At 39.2% G+C, this 17,729-nt stretch overlaps 1 protein-coding gene across 37 annotated transcripts in view; it reads left to right on the forward strand.

Annotated features, from left to right (window-relative positions):
* Window positions 1-17,729, forward strand: part of NRXN3 (neurexin 3) — a 998,348-nt gene that overhangs the window by 707,297 nt on the left and 273,322 nt on the right.

The following is a 17,729-nucleotide window of genomic DNA, read 5'->3' on the forward strand; positions in this document are numbered from 1 at the left end:
CTAGTAGACCTTCCTTCAAAAGTGTAAATGATGGGAATAATCCCATCCTTGCATATAGAAGTCTTATTTCTTTTTTAAGCATGCCATATTTATGATCGGGCACAGTGATGCCAGGGTGTGTCATAGAATCATAGAATAGTTGGGGTTGGAAGGGACCTTAACGATCATCTAGTTCCAACCTCTCTGCCATGTGCAGGAACACCTCCCACTGGATCAGGCTGTCCAAGACCCCATCCAACCTGGCCTTGAACACCTCCAGGAATGGGGCAGCCACAGCTTCCCTGGGCAACCTGTGCCAGTGCCTCACCACTCTCATGGTGAAGAAATTCTTCCTTATGTCTAGACAGAATCTGCCCCTCTCCAGTTCATACCCATTGTCTCTAGTCTTATCACTACAAGCCTTTGTAAACGGTCCTTCCTTAGCTTTCTCACAAGCCCCCTTCAGGTATTGGAAGATGGCTTCAGGTGTTGGAAAGTCGCTTTGTTTGTAGGGAATTACATCTGTAAAATTAGCTATAGGGTTGGAGAATCAGTAGATCATGCAGAAGAAAACTTGAGAAATACTATTTTCCCACTGCCTGCAAACATTTGGAGGCTCCCAGTTCCTATCTTCACACAGTGACATCATAGAAGTTGCTATTTCATGTGCCTACCATCATTTTTCACCTCTCCCTTATCTCAAGAGAACCATCAGCCGTATTTTTGTTTTCTTCTTGAAATAGCACAGACAGATTGATACTTGCTTCTAAGTTATAAATGTTTAACAACCCAAAATGAAACTGAAGAAAAAGTAAACAAGGAGGCCCATAGGGGGTAAAAAAAAGAAAAAGCCTGTTTGTCTTTTCAATGACTGAAATTTAATTATTGGAGAATGTGTTGTGTGACCTGGGGGAGCAGGACCAGTTGATGGATGACCTTGTAATGGTTTCTAGATCCTTATAGCTGTATTTAGAATGTATTGCAGAATATGAGTAAAAGGAAGAAAAGGAGTGTATAAAAGAGCAGTAGAGAGAGAAAAAGTAATAGGAAGCAAAAAAAAAAAAAATAGGAGAAAAGATGATGATTATAGAGTCAACAGGAAAAAAGCTGAGAATTGAGGACAACTAAGGTTATGTGCTAGCAGGCTGTGAAATGTGTGTGGAGACTGAATAAGGGAGCAGAGGACACTGAGGAAAAAAAAATGAAAGAAAATGGAAAAAGAAAACAGCACTGCAGTGGAAGAATAAGTTATTTTATTTGTTCCTGATTAGTTTAGGCATTAAACCAGCCAAGCCTGTATTATTTTTCTAGGCATGCCCATTCAAGAAGACTGAAGAGAGAACTGGTTGTCCGGTAGCCTGGGCGTAGCCCTGGGCGCGGGCAGTGTGGTAAGGGTGGGTAAATCAAACCTGCCGGAGGTAGGGAGGTGACTGAATGGAACTCCAGCTTTTGGAGCCCATTGCAGCATAGCAGCCATCTCCCCAGGGGGCTGTAAGATAATCCTGCAAAGGGGAGGATGATGGGAAGTTGTCATGGAAATGAAGGGCCTGAAAGATTGACTCTGAGCAGCAATAGGCTAGTGAGGCAGCCTAAGTAGGATTTATAGCACATTATAGTGTGAAAAACAGGAGAAAATTACTGTAAAGGCTGGAATTATAGCACAACACAACATATCAGCTCCGAGATCCATCTTGCTAATTAAAACAGCATACTCTGTGGTGGAGCGTGTGATCAGCCTGTTAGCCTAAATGGGAAGATGTTATCGATATGTCATTATAAACTTTATTTTCTTTAAAGTAACTATGGAGGAAGGGCAGGAAAGTGTGGAACCTGACTAAGCAATGCCAACTCTGTCTGCTCCTTGTACTTAATAAAAATGCATTGACTGCTGGAACTTAAAACTCTGGAATATTTTTCGCTTCTTGAGATCTTCCAGCTGCAAGTCAGTTTGCATCTGTTTGGTGGGGTAAGAAAGAAGCCGATGGGGGAAAAATGTGATTGTTTAAGGAGGGGCTCGTTAAGCAAGTTTTGGTATTGCTCTCTTACTGAAGCCACTGAGTGTGTCAGCTGAGTATCAAAAAAGAGAAAAAGAAAGGAGGGGAGGAGGGCAGCTGCTCCCAAAATAGCCCTTAATTTTGCATGGGTTTAGTATCTCTTAGCTGAGGATCTCAAATCCCATAACATGTCTGGTGAGACTTCTAAGGGCTGATTCAAGGTCGTGAAGTAAATCCAGACGCAAATTCAGACTGGGACTGCAAAGTAGCCACAACTTTTTTTTTTTTTTTTTTTTTTCTGATCATGAAGTAATGCCTGTCTAGTCATTGGAAGAATTTTCCTTATTTCTTACCTTTATTGCATTGCCTGTGTCCTTTCTTCAGCTTTATCCCTATAGTAATCAACCAACCAACCACTTCTTGAGCTTTGTCTATGTTAATCCTAATTGGCCTAACAAATCTTCTGTAATAGTGCGCATGTAGAAGGTGAGTGAACACTGTTGTTTGTTTGGGTTTTTTTTAAATAGCAGCTGGTAATTAATATTTTTGTTTTATTATCTATTTAAGGAAAAAAAATCAAAAAAAAAACGCAAAACCAAAAAAACCCAAAACCTGGAGCTCAATTGTTGACGCATTGAGTGGTATGTTGGAATTGCTTTCATATTACAGAATCCTAAGCAGTGTGTCTTATGATGCTGGCTTTTAAGCATTTTAGCACATTACAGTACTGCAGCAATGTTTAAAAATAACCTGAAAACCTTATACTTCATCAGCTTTGAATCCTGAACTGCAATGAGTCTCTCCTTTCTTGCTTCTTACAATTTTCTCTACATCTTCATGCATGTTTCCCTCAGTAGAAGACTGTGAAAGATTGGTGTAGGCAAACTGAACACCTCTAATGATGAAAGTGACAAAATAGTGATGATGGCTCATGGCAAAGAAATTTAGCAGCCTGTTCAGTCCTAGTATCTCACAGCCAAGGCCCTTCTGCCTACTCCCCCTCTGCTGGGAGGAGACACTTTGCGTGTATAGATTCCTGGGCAGACACTAGTCAGTTGGTGGGAAGTTGAGGGCTGGTTATTCTTTCTTTCTTGCCCAGGTCTGAGGTGCTATGTGGCTCTTCAGGGCTGTAAAGGTTTGACTGATCCACTCCTCCTCCTCATTGCTTTCTTTATGCAATGCTCCTCAGACAATCTGCTTCAAACAGCAACATCAACAACAGTGAGTTTTGAGCTTTTGTGTCAAGAGGTCCATGGCACTGTGCTGCCAAACCTGGTTAACTTCCAACAGTAATTACTGTAGTATTTAGCACTTATTGTCTGTGATGAATACAGTAGGAATTGAGAAATTTTACAAGAATTGCAAGAGATCTGTCTATTTGAGAAATCTAGATAGCGTACATCATTGTCAGATTATTCAGAAATTGGCAGAAGCATTTCAAGATTCAGTTGAAACCTGAAACACATGCAAAACATCTGAACCTGAAGTAAAATCCCATAAAACAAAACAAAACAATCAGTTTGTGGGTCACAATCAAACCCAAACAATGTTTTAGAACATGGTTTGTTGATACCCACTGTGTGTCTGCCGTAACATGCTGAAGGACTGAACTGGTTAACCACTGAGTGAAGTATGTACTTTTCTTCTTAATAGCGAGCTGAAGATTTCTTTCAAAGGCTCTAGCAGGGTTTGATTTCTGTGGTGAGTCTACCTTGGCTGGACACCAGGTGTCCACCAACCTGCTCTATCTCTCGCCCTCCTCAGCTGGAGAGGGTGAGAAAAATACGATGAAAGGCTGCTGGTCCAGATAAGGACTGGGAGAGATCATTCACCAGTTAACATCATGAGCAACACGGACTCTACTCAGGGAAGCTTCTGATATATTCTCACAGAAGCCACCCCTGCAGCCCCCCCACCCCACACTACCAAAACCTTGCTATGCAAAGCCAGTACAACTCTATACTTGAAATATGTACCACTTGCCGGCTGCAGGAATAGATGTGTATTCCCTAATGAAGTTTGAAGTGCTCATGATAATTGTTTGAACAGTTTTAGCTTGTGACTGCTCAGAAATGTGCTGTGTAAGTCTTTGTAACCGTGTGAATATTTCTATCTGTTGTTTCTGCCAGTAAAGCAACAGTAAGCTTTCTGTCCCTATCTGCTTTACCTAATGGTGCATTTTTTCTTATGTTAAAGCTCAGATGTAATTTAAAAGTACTGTATGAAGCCAGTCTGAAATACTGGGAGCTGTGACCAGTAGGGCATATCTTGTGCACTAAGTAAGAGAATAGTTAGTTACCTTTCAACGAGAAAATGTTTTATGTAGAGAATGGTACAGATACTGCCATGACATGTGTCTGGGTTGGGAATACCATCCTCCCAGGCATGCACTTCAGGGGTGGAAAAGAAATGAAATGCTGCATTGGCAGATTCAAGTGGGTGGAACAGCAGCTGAAGAGGAAAATGGGAAAGCAAGTCACCTGTTGAAATTATATATTCTAATACTAGATGAAGCTTGTGAGGCATCTGATGGGTCAGTGCTTTTCTAACTTACTTTTAAAATAACATGACCATTAAAGTTTCAAGAGGGGAAAAAAAACCCCAACCCTGTCTTCAACTCTTTTTCAGTACTTGGGAGGGAGAGAGAACAATAAGCAGTTATTATTGAAACAAGTCTGTGTACAGAATTGTAATCTCAGTATTTGTAATTGTCTTTAATTATTAATGATAAAAGAAGGGGAGAGATGCAGTAGTTTTTGTTAATCCCTTTCTCATAGCTTGTGATCTGAGAACAAGTGGTGACCCACATACTGAATTAGGCCAGTATGTTGCAAGTTACTTTTTTGTACAAGAATAATGCAGGGTAGTGGTGTTACTTGCATAGGATTTAAAAATATTTGAGATATAAATGTTTAATGATTTAGTGTTTGATACTGTCTCCTTTAGGATTGGGTAAAGTTTAGATCTTATTCGTAGCAATGCCAAGTTAAACATTCCTACTGCTGGATATTGCTTTTGCCTGGAAGATGTTGACTCTACTCTGCAAGATCATGATGTGAGCCAGTTCAATGAACTGATCCAGCTGAAAAATAATTCAAGAAAATAGTTCCTTGGTCTGGTTCACTCCAAGTAGCGGTGTCAGTACAGTGGGGACAAAAGCAGGGGATACAAATGTAAACTCTCACCCCTAACAAAGGGGATGAAAAGCAGATACCTTGCACGGATGTTGTAGTTGGCATTAATGCCAAATGTGCTGCTGTGACTTTAATATTAGTTTCATCTGTATTCTCCCAATATTCACAGAGTCTGTAGCAAACAGTCCTGTTATTGTGTGGAGAGCCTGGTTGCATTTCTCTTACTGGAATATTTTGCAAGGTCACTGTGTGTATGAAATTATTTTCCACCTAGGTATTGATTAATCTACAAGCAGTTTGATAAGAGATGGATGGATAAAGCAAGCAGCTGGAATAACTGAATCCTAATTTCCTTAAACTTTTTCTTCAAGTTTTACTTTCTGAGTAGCTTTTATTATTTGCCATAGTTCCTGTAGGTGCTTGAAAGTTTGATCCAGTGCCTTCAGAGAGAGCTTTCCGTGGTATAGTACACAGGAGAACCTTCAGCGTCTGTCCTGAAGGAGATCCAGTTTGCAAGACAATTAAATTAACAACCTACAGCCTATGCTGTCTGCTTCAGTCAGGCAGCAGTTCATGAAAGCATATGCAGCATCAGCAGAGATTGTAAAACATAATGCAGCCTCTTAGTGAGTCATCAAATCCATTGCGTAGACTTTGCCCACTTAATCGTTCATAGGTTTTTTTGTTTCTTTTAGTTTGGATTTTTTGTTTGATTTGTTGCCGGTTTTGTTGGGGTTTTTTGTTTTTTGGTTTTTTTTGGGGGCTTTTTTCTAAGGTACCTTAAAGCATGTTGAAGTACTGTCTGAGGTGAGTGCTTTGGCCATGACTTTTTCTTTCTATTTTTAGGTTGACATTTTACAAGTATAATTCTTTTTAGAGGGCTTTCTGTTTGTTTAGGATTCTGGTAAGGTCAGAAGATCAGACCATGACGCCTCTTTAGGAAGGGTAGACCGGTGCTGCTGAAAAGAACATTTTCTTTGTCTATCACAGTAACCAAGCAGCTGAATATCTGTGTCTGCATGTTTCTAGAACCTCCTATTTACCTCTCTTGTATGTAGAAATAATTATCTATAAATCTTGTTGCTTTCCTCCAAACCCTAGTTTTTTCCCCCTCAGTCAATCCCCCTTTCTTCACTGTTTTCTTTCTCCCCGTGTAATTTTATCATTGTTTATCACTCTTTCTGCACCCTGTTCCTCTCTGAGAGCAAGACTTTTCCAAAACTGATGTACTTGACTGGCCCTGCTAGCTACTTGCTGCAACCAGCACCAAGTATTGATGCTGCTTGTGAGTGGTGCCATTTGGACAAGTACATTTATTTTCCTTTGATGCTTGTCTTGTGAGAGTGCTTGTAATTGTGATGTCCTGGGGCTGCACCACAGCACTAGATGGACAGTACTTCATTATCTATTTGCCGTATTTTTAATTCCTCTAATGAGAGTTGTAATAGAGTAGTTGAAAGTTGAGAAGGTGATTCAAAATGATGCGTGGGGCCATATTTTATTTTGCCACCAGCAATTCTGAATGTGTGCTTTTAGAATGAAAGGGAGGAAAAAAGGAATTGAGTTTTTAGATTTAGATTTCTTCACTGAGAACTTGAAGACTTTCTGACTAGCACCCTTGCTGTCTTGAGCACTTTTTTAAGCAGAGGCATCATTAATTATGTAAGTCTGGAACATCCATTAAATGCTGGTGACAGGAATGCCAATGTGATGAAGGAAATGGGAACAGTTGGAACAATGGGGTTAATTTATAACATTGTTCAAAGTCTTTTATATCATGTGATAAACAATAGAATGGCTATTCTTTAGCAAAGTGCCTTGGATGGTAATAAGAAAGCACTGGGTGAGACATGAATGGTCTTTTCTATACAAAAGTGGGAAGTTCTGTGTAACAAATGGCCTTCCTGGTTAGATCCTAGTTTAGCACAAATTGTTTGTCAGGATGATCTTCAAAATGTGATGCTAACTCTGTGTTTTATTTGTATGTAACATAGGCAAAGTGAGAGGAGGTATTTAAAAGGGAGCCCTTGTCTATTCCTTTTGCTGTTCCTGAAGTAAATACTCCAGCTTCTGTTCAGTTGACTCATCTTACCACCCTTAAATTATCCTAATGTTTCCAGTGTGACCAGATCTGGGCTGAGTGTATTACAGCAATGTTCTATTGGAGGGAATGGGGAGACCTTCACTTTGAAAAGAAGTGATGTAATTACGTTATTTATGGGCATGTATATTGTTATTTCAGTTCACTATCGCATTTGAAAACAACTGAAATGTTGAAAAGTGCAGAAGTCTGTCAGATCCTTAAATCTGCTTTGTTCAGCTTTCGCTATATATTTGGAGAAATCCAATTCTGTTAAATTACATTTGTGGAGAATGAAATAGAAATGTGCTAAACTTTCTACTCTACTGAGCTAAAACAGCTGTGTTAATTGTAGTAGTTCCTACTCTTGGTGTACATTGTGGAATTCATTCAGAAGTCTTTATAGTTTTGAATCGTTTGTTTTGAAAAGTCATCCGCAAAAAGGTGCGTGTTCTTAATAGAGACTCTTAACTGAAGTCATAATTTCTTAGGACAGGCATCAACTCTGACTTGTTTCACACTTTTTTCTTTCTTACTCCTGCGTTGTTTTAAAGGCCTTCTGCTCAGCACTTTTTCTAAAAATAATACTTCTATAACAGAGGTACATAATGTGGACTATATCCTCAGGAAGAGATGCTTCCTTCTCAAAGAGCGCTGATAAGAATTGAACTATTGACTCAGTAGTTAGTGCTTCAATTTTCAGCTGATGTCATGTCGATCGTATGTCTGGAGGAAGATAAGAATGGAAGGAATGTAGAATAAAATAATAGAATAGCCATCTAATATTTTGGCACTTGCTTAGATAAATTATGCAGTACCAGAAACATGCCTCTTTCCATCCTCCTTTTTAGGCTGGCCAGGACTGATATACAAATAATGACTTATTCCCACTGCATTGAATTTGTGTGGCAATGTGGTCATGGGTGGGCTACAGGAGTGATTTCTGGGAGAAGCTGCTGGAAGCTTCCCTCATATCCATTAGAACCAATGCCAGCTGGCTCCAAGACGAACCCGCTGCTGGCCAAAGCTGAGTCTTTTGGCGGCAGTGGTAGCACCTCTGGGATAACGTATTTAAGAAAAACAGCAGCCAAAGGAGAGGAGTGAGAATGCGTATAAGAAACAACTCTGCAGACATCAACCTCAGTGAAGAAAGAGGGAGAGAAGGTGCTCCAGGTACAGGAGCACAAATTCCCCTGCAGCCCATGGAAGAAAACATGCTGGACAAGGTAGATGTGTCTGAAGGAGTCTGAGACCCCATGGGAAGCCTAGACTTAAGGAGGCTTCTGGCAGGGCTTGTGGACCCATGAAGAGAAGCCCATGCTGGGGCAGGTTTACTGGCAGGACTTGTGACCCCATGGGGGACCCACACTGGAGCAGTCTGTTCCTGAAGGACTGCACTCTGTGGAAAGGACCCCCGCTGGAGCAATTTGTGAAGAACTGCAGCCCTCAGGAAGGATCAGATTGGAGAGTTTCATGGAGGATTGTCTCACTGGCCGGGATGGGGAGGGGCGGGGGGGGGCTGCATGCTGGAGCAGGGAAAGAGTATGGGGAGTCCTCCCCCTGAGGAGTAAGGACAATGTGCTATGAACTGACCACCACTCCTCATCCCCTTGTGCTGCTGATGGGGAAGAGGTAGAAAAAATTGGAAATGAAGTTGAACTCGAGAAGAAGGAAGGTGTGAGGGAAATGTGTTTTAAGGTTTGGTTTTATTTTCTCATTATCCTACTCTGATTTGATTGAGAATAAGTTAAATTCATTTCCCTGAGTTGAGTTTCAGCTGTTTGTGCCAGTATAGGTGTAAATGAAGATACTGATATGGGAACAGCTATGTATGTTCTATTCACAAGGGATCAAGGATCAAATCATGGTATTTTTATAATGCAGAATGAGCGAGAAAAGTTTGGATGACATCCACATGATCTTTCACGGGAAAGTTCAAATTCAGTGTCCTTAGCGGTGAGAGGTATAAAGTGTGCCCTTTCCCACCAACAGGTTTCTCCATTTAGTGCAGGTGTGATAAAGATGAGCTATCTGCCACCTGACTTCATCTGAGTAAACCTTAACCTCTAAAGCTGAAAGTGTGATGAAGGGCTGCATTTGGAAGAAGTAAGCTTATCAGTTTCTTTCCACATGACTGGACTGTATGTTTCTGCTGGTGAACTGTAATCGGCAGTAGATGACAGGGCTCTACAATAGATACTTGAATGCTTTGTGTGAACCTGACCCGTTTCCTTTTTACTCCCTTAAATTTCACCAGTGCCTCTTCATAGTTATGCTGTTGTTGAATTTGTGTATCCATTTTTGGTTTTGTTTTAGAAGATGTGTTCATTACAAAAATTGACTTAATTAATAAACCAAGGGCTAAGAAAGAGAGAGGACAAGTAAGCTTGCAAATCCACCACAATTCATTGTAACCTCTTATGAGGTGATCCAAATGGCCTTTGCTAGCACAAGTACTTTCACATTTAGTGTGGCTAATGCTCATGAATGCCCTTGAAAGCAGAAATAACTGCCAACTGGGCAGAGTAGTGCCCACTTTCCAGCACTCCTGATGTTTGTAGTGCTTTTATATTTCTTGTAAATCTGCCACTAGTCTGCATCAGAGAAAGGAAGGAAAAATAAGTGTACACTAAATGAATTGCTTTGCTGAAGCCTATGAACTAGCTTCTTTTACCATCTATCAAGGGAACTTGGGAATCAACCTAAATGGGAATATAGCCTACCAGACTCATTGTTTGGATTTTGTTTTTTCACTTTTGCTACATACTGAGTTGCAGTTGGAAACTTCTGGATGAGATTTCCATGAATGAAAAGTTAATATTTTGGGACAGTATTGAAGAAATACAGTAAATGCAAACCAAAGGCATTCAGCACCCATGTCATCTGCAAGCTGTAGTTGCATCAATAAGGCTTGATATATGGTAGATATTGATTAGGATGCTGCTTATTTGCCAGCATGATGGCACGTACCTACTCACTAACTGCTCTGAGAAGGTGGAGTCCTGTTCTAATTTTCACCAACATGAAAACAGAATGACTCTGAACTTAGTGATACTACTGTAAAATTATGACTTTGAAAGCTAGCCATATGCAGGAATGCTTTCATTCCATTAGTAAGATGGACCAGAAGTCATATAAGTTTCTTTTATATCTCTGATCATTGTTTGAACTGCTTTATCTCACTACATCAGGTGACTGTGCGTTATGTTCTGACCACTGACAGTATGAAATTTATGTAGTGTGGTGTGGTGATTTACAGTGTCTGACAAATATAGGTGATACTTTAATTTTCATATATGATGCAACTTGCAATACTAGTGTTGTAGGGAAGTATTATGCAAGGAAAATGTGCCTTTTTTTTTTTTTTTTTTAATGCAATAGCTGAATCGACCAGTGGAATTACAGAAGTCTTCCAAATCCCTCATATTGACCACAAAGTTTAGCCTTAAGCTTCCATTCAGGGATAAGACTTTTCAGTAGCTCTCAAGCAGCCTAATCCACTGACCTGAGTGAGACTTGATCTGAGCTATCAAAGAGTACAGTTTGAGTTCCCACTTCAGTCCTTCACTGACATCTGAGAGAAGACAGGAGGAAGCCTCCAAATTTCTGTACTTATTCCTTCTCCTTGGGAAACTGAACAATTTGCCTCAAAAGAAGGAAAACACAGTAAGCATCTAAGATTTATCCTACAGTAGAATCATAATCCTCATGCTGGCCATATGTTATTATGTAACCACAGTATAATTGCATCTCAATATTAAATAACCATTTTAGAGATGTTATGTCTACAAGAGTCCTAGATGTTATTATAAATGTAGCTGGGAAGATCAAAGATGAGTTGCCAGCTACCTCACTGCATTTTATTTTTGTTTTTCCTCATCAGCTAGTAATTTAGGTGTCCACTGTTGGCAATTGAATTGCACTTGATAAAGCACACTATTGCTATTTTATTTGCTGGCTATCGGATATCAGTGGGCTTAAGTATGGCATTACTGAAGAAGATACGGTCTGCCTCAAAGGACTAGGTGAAAAAAAAATAAACACTCCCCCACCCCAAACCCTAACAAAGTCATGAAATTCAGCCCACCCCCTTGAATAGGCAGTTGAAAAGATGTTGGAAATGCAAGTAGGAAATCTTAAAACATTTACTGGAGTATATAAGAAGATAAGGCTGGGGTTTGCATTGGCAGCCTTAGCAGGAGTAAGCAATTCGGGGGCTGCTGTTACTGAATTGTTCTTTGCTCATAAGTGAGTTTATAGCAATACGCTGGTGGGCACAACTGGCCACTGAGTTGTACCTATTCTGTGCATGAGTGGAAGTTTTCCATTAGAGTAAATCTAACAGCACTGATCTTAAGGGGAAAGAGGCGGACTTTAGCATTTCATTTGTGTCTGTCCTGCTTTATGGAATAAATGCCTTAAGCTGCCTCATCATGTGTTTAGGTAGTTGTGCAACACATGGGATCACTTTTTTTCTCTAAGTTTTCTCACAGTAGTTAGTCTTTCTTGGTAGAGGAGGGGACAGGTCCTTTTGGCTGCTTCTGCAAAGGAATTTACCAAGGTCTTGGCATTTGCACTCTGGTGCTAAAGTGCAAGAGGAAAAGACTGGAAAAGCACCCAATCACTAAGACCTTTAGAATCAGACTATATTTTCTGAGTAGCTGTCGATGGAGTGTGTGTGTGATTATTATTGTTTGCAGAAGCTTTATTGATCTTGGCTTTGAAGCCTAGAAATCTGTTTACAGCAGCCTGTAAAAATGAATGGCTACTTCTTTGCTGAAGGTTAACACACTGTGTTTGTTTAATTGAATTGAAATGGCTTTGTGTTGTCTAAATGTCAGTGTTAATGAATTTTCAAGTGATTCTAGATTCTCATGGTTGGATAGAAATATATAGATAAAAAGCAATATGCTAGAAGAAAGTGCTATCCACTTCATTAAAACAAGATAAACATAGATCTGAAGAGCAACGGTATTGCTTTTGTCACAGCTGAGTGCATGAGAAGGTCCTTTTAGGCTTCCAAGTCTGTTTTGGTTTTTGTCTTCAGTTTGTGTTATTTTCATCTGTGTTTCTTTAGAAACAGCAGAAAGAAAGGAAGAAATGCAGGGGCCAAAGTGGTAGCTTCAGAATATCCAGCTCTTCTAGAAAATCATTTGATGGAAGGAAGATCTTACCATAGTAATATGGGAAGACTTATATTTATTTATAGCTTCCTGATTGCAACAACAGAGCTGGGAACTTGTGATGTTGCTTGACTGTAATGAATTCTTCCATGGACTGCTTTGGGCATTTTCTCTTTCTAGGCTTCTTCTTCTGAGACTAGTTCATCAAGCCTTTTGTCTGGTTTCATTATATAGCTTTTTCTTTGCCCTACAATTTGTCAGGTAAATGTAATGTGTATTGCTGACTGTACCGTAAGCTTAAGACACAAAGTCTTATCTAGAATGAGAGTTTACCAAACCCCATACCTATGGTAGGTCATGATATTTGTTTTGCAGCATTTTTTCCTCAAAATATTGTATTGACAAGCTTTCTTAAAAAGATCTTAGTTCTTGTCATGATTTAATTAAACACATAAGCATGTTTGAAAGCTGCAATGGTCTAGGACACTGCTGTGTAGCCCGACAGGCTTATAGGCAATCCTTTTCACCAGATCCTTCACTGTGTATTTAGCTGTCTATGATATGTTTTGCCTATCTCTAAATGGATCAGGATGCTGCTGAAATAAGCATTGAATAGACACAGAAGGAAGTGATTGCCTGTGTCTGTTGTGTTCTACCTGCTCTCAAGCTACTCTGTTAGGGGCTTTCCCCTTCAGTGTCCTCTGCTCTGGGTACTGGAGAGTTATATATGACAGGAACCTGTGAGTGTGGCTCACAAGTGACCATTGACTGCAATAGCTGCCTCTCTTCAGTTAATGGCTGTTTTCAGGTTTTGTATACAAACCACAATTTGTACATGTAAAGACACCTTAGGGCTGGAAGCTAAAAGGGAATAAACGGAAAATGGCTAGAGGGAAGAGGAGAGGTGTATTTTAATCTCTATGAGAAACTGGAATACTTAGTACCAAGCCAGCAAGTGTGTATTTTTTTTTCAAACAAATGCCATGAGTGCTCACTTTCTTTCTTTATTTAGTTAGTTACAGAATTAGTGTGAATTTTTCCCCACCCGTTTGTTGAGAGCTCAAACAGCAGTGGTGTTCCCCAGGGAATATTAAGTTACACAGATCATTGCTCTTTGTCAAGGCATTCAGATCTCACAATGCTCTTGAGAAAGTTTGTTCATGAAACGGGTTCATCATCTATTAAATGTGTTCTCCTGGGAATGGTTGATAATATACAATTAAATGAGAGTTGAACACAGAGGATATCCTGAGCAGCTGTATCCCTCTGGCTAAAATCTTCTGTTAGCAGATGCTACTTAAATAAAGGTGAAAGGCATACTAACGGTTACAGATAATAGACCTAAAAAGATTCTTTGAGCCCTTCTCTATATCAATGCGGTCTCTGTTGGAGCTTTTTGAATCTTTTTCCTGTTATACTTTAAATAACTCCATCGTGAAGACAAACACTATAGAAAGAAACAAATTAAATTAGAGGCTTATTTGAAATCCCTTCCAAACATAAAAGGTCCTGTTTCAAAGCCTTCGATCCCAATAGGTTTTGGATCAAACAAAGACTGTAGGTTCGATTCTTTTGTGACTTGCATATCTGGAACTTGAAGGGGTGCAAAAAGCAGTGGATTTAAATTTGCATGCTTAAAATGCAGCACATACTAGGAAAGTGAAGATGTGATAGATGCTTACCCTTTTGATTTGCCTCGGGGAAGTATCAGCTGAGGAACAGGTTCTCTGGCAGATCTGCAGTTGACTTTATTGGCAGGAATAGCACTTGCTTGGGTACAGAGTGAAAAGGCATTGTAGGAAGGATTCCAGATGGTTGAGAACTGCATTTATTTCCTAATTTGAATGTTTGTTTATTTTCTTTTTGTGGTAAATATGTTATAGTAAGTGCAATGTTGCATTGTCTCCAGTACAAGGAAATCTCTGTTTTAACTCTCAGGTGATGCTGCAATTACATTTGCAGTGAGAGTTGAAGGGAGTGCTTTTTAGGAATGCTTATTTTTAAAGGTGCGATTTAGCAGTGTTACAGATAGTCATGTTTCAGTAATGATAAATTTTTACATATTATAGAATGAACAGGTGAAAACTGCCAACTTTCTCTCAGTGGATCTGTCCACATTGCAAGATTTCTTTTTTTTTTCATTGTTGATACTCCCAGCAGAGGATCCCAGGGTGAGCTCCAAAGGATACTTGTGCTGTTAAAGTCTCACCAGAAAGATATGATTATAAGATATAAATGGCCTGCTTTTTTTTTCTCCAATCCATATATATAAAACTCCACAAAACTTCACAGGTTTTTAAGTAAGCTATTTCGTCAGCAGTGCCTCCTTTAAACTTAAGCTTATTTTTCTAAGCTGGGTAGAGTATCACTAGTCCTTAAGTCAGCATACTGTGGGAGCTCTCTGCTTGCCTTGGAGATTATACACACTGTCTCTTGCTCCAGGAGAAAGAGAAAAACTACACTCAGGCCATCTCGGGCAAAAGAAACCTTTCACCACATGTTAGATCATTCGCAGTCCTGTCTGAAAACTAGAGGGAATATTAGAAAGATTCACGTGGTCATGTAAAGCTTTCATCAAAAGGGATGATGCTTTTGGTGAATTTTTCTTCCCACTTTGATATAGTTGAGTGTGTCTAAATGGTTATTATTGTTAATAAATTTCCAGCATATTGGGGTATAACTGTATTTGTGAACCACTTTTAGATAATTTATAAATAAATGTGCGGATCAGTGTTTTTTCTAAAGGTGCAAATTATTCCATGTTATTTTTCTCTATGAATTGACAATGTGTGCAGAAGTGGTCTGTCATATCTTGAAGACTTCAGAAGCAGATGCTTGAGCAATAGAAAGAGATTATACTTCCTATGTTGAAGATACAGGGTTATATGTCTTTTGACTGTCACAAGGCTCTTTGAACTGAAATATATGCTCTCCAGTTTTTCTAGAGTGTCCAATTGTACAGTTTGGCATGAAGATGAGATTTAGGTAACCTTCCTGGGTGGACAACAGGACAGTAGCAGAGCTTTCTTTGTGTACCGAAAAATTCTAGTTCTGGGCTTCAGAAAGAAGTTCAGCCTTTTCTATGCTGTGCAGATAACTCAGGTTATAGTACAGATACTTGAATTTTATGTCTCTTACAGCCATCTCACAAATTAGTTTTCTATTTTGATTTGGAAACAGTTTTTGTTGTTCTCTAGTGAAAACCTCTACAAATGAGTCAAAAAGGAAACCTTTGAGTTAAAATAAATCTGTGTTCAGCAATAGCTAATTAGATGCTCCAGACCATTCAGCTGCAGGGCTCTGCGGCATTGTTTCCAGTTCAGTGCATTTTTGTATGCACCCTTTCTTCTCTTGAGCAGCAGTTTTGTTGACTCTAATTCTCATTTCTACTGTTTCTACTGATTCTCATGCGAAGACTGCACTTACAAGATGACGTAACATGATCCGTGTGATAAGATACAGTGCCTCAGTGGAAAACCACCTCGGAGCTCCCAGTCTGAGCAGCAGGGAGCAGAGGTTAGAGGTCTGCATAGCAGTTATTGCAGTCAAAGTACTACTTACTGAATTTAAAAGGTCAGATTTCTTGGTTTAGGGGGTTATAGGGGGGTCTTTCCTGATTTATATTGAATATTTTTTTTGAAAATGATGTTGTTACTTGTTTTAAAATAGACAGGCCTCAAACATTGAACCAGTATATCAGCTTTGCTTGCTTTTTTTTTTTTTTCGTGCCATTCCTTGATATTTCACTGGTTCTGAGAGAGGTTAAAGACCAACAGACGTCCCATTGCATATGTTTGGAGGGATGAAAGGCACAATTATGATTTTACATGTTTTATTTTCAGTACTTTTCACTCTTAACTCTTTATTACTAAGACTCTTCGGTGCAACCCATTTCATGAAAATGGATTGTACATTTCTACTGTGGGTGCTTCTTTCTCATCAGAATCTGTAACTCTCTGATATCAGCATAAGTCCCTATAAAAATGGCTGAAATATTGTAAAGAACAGATAGGTTTCTTTGGCTTTCAAACTTTTATCCATTGAGTTACTGTTAAAAAGAATATCAAGAAAGACCATAAATGAATTTTACAGCATCTAAACAGAAACAAACCTGATAGAATTGTAGTTCTGCAGATTGATTTAAGATAGCCTTTATCGACTCCTAGATCACCTGTCTTGGAGCTGGGAATTCTGAATTCTCTCTCTACTGTCTCACTCACTTTGTGGTGCTTGGTAAATCACATGAGGCCAAAGAGATGCTGTGCTACTGCACTTCTTAATATAGACTATTGGGAATTGCAGATTCTTCTGGAAGTTTGGACTGCTTATCTCCTTTTTACTGATGGCCAAGTAGGGGTAATATTTATTCTTTCTAAGCACTGTGAAATTTAAGAAGGAAAAATGTATTTAAGTTGTATGGTATCGTTATGATTCCATGTTGAAAATTATCAACACATTTTATGAAGACTGTGTCGTGCAAGTGTTTTTAATAACAGAGAAACGGAAGGTGACCTCATGGTCTTTGTTGGAATTCCCTTAACAGAATTTGGCTGAGTGAGTTGGTTGTTGAAATTGCATGAAAGCTTTGTAGGGTTCTGGGATTTGCCCCCTTGGGGTATATTGAGTGTTTGCAGTCAACGCAAACAGATAGCAAAAAGAAATCATAAATACCTTTGGTCTGTTGTGAGCTAGTTGTCTTTTCTTTACTTCTCTCACCGAAGGGGGCTGTTTGTGTGCACATGTATGGTAGTATGTCTCAAAAATCTTGTATTATCATGTTCTCTAGCTAATTCTTTTTTGAGTAATAAGAGATGATAGGGAAACGTTTCGTTGAAATTATAAGTTCAGGTTCTTTTTCTAAAGCTGCTTCTTATTACATATCCTTGAGAGTCATTCATTTGCCTTAATGAATAGGTTTAGGCCATTTCTTTGTGTGCCAGCACAGATTTGGCAAAAAAAAAAAAAAGTGTATTATTTCCTTTTTCCTTTAATTTCAAATGAGATTTTACTTACTTACTAGAAAGGTTTGTGTCTCTGGGGATATTGGTACAAAGCATGTGATCTCCCCCACATAACTTTGACACATGGCTTATCCAGTTAGTCTGTAGTAATCCTTTACACTTGTCATATGTGGTACCCACAAACATATGCCCTCTGGATTATTAAGTACTTTTAAAAGAATTAAAGAATTAACAGCTTGTTGTTTCGGTTAAGTGATGAAGTGTCCAAAAAGATTTACTAAGGTAAAATGATGGGTTTTTTTACTTTTTGCATATGGTAAAATAAGAATACAGAATCATGTTCCTAATTCTGATCTTTGTGTCCAGACCACAGTTCTGTGCTCTGTAGCACAGAGAGGAAAATTGCTTCCTTACAGGTAATAAGAAGGATGCTGAACAAGCACTGTTCCATGACATTA

The sequence above is a fragment of the Cuculus canorus genome, chromosome 5 (genome assembly GCF_017976375.1).
Source record: "Cuculus canorus isolate bCucCan1 chromosome 5, bCucCan1.pri, whole genome shotgun sequence".
Classification (NCBI taxonomy): Eukaryota; Metazoa; Chordata; class Aves; order Cuculiformes; family Cuculidae; genus Cuculus; species Cuculus canorus.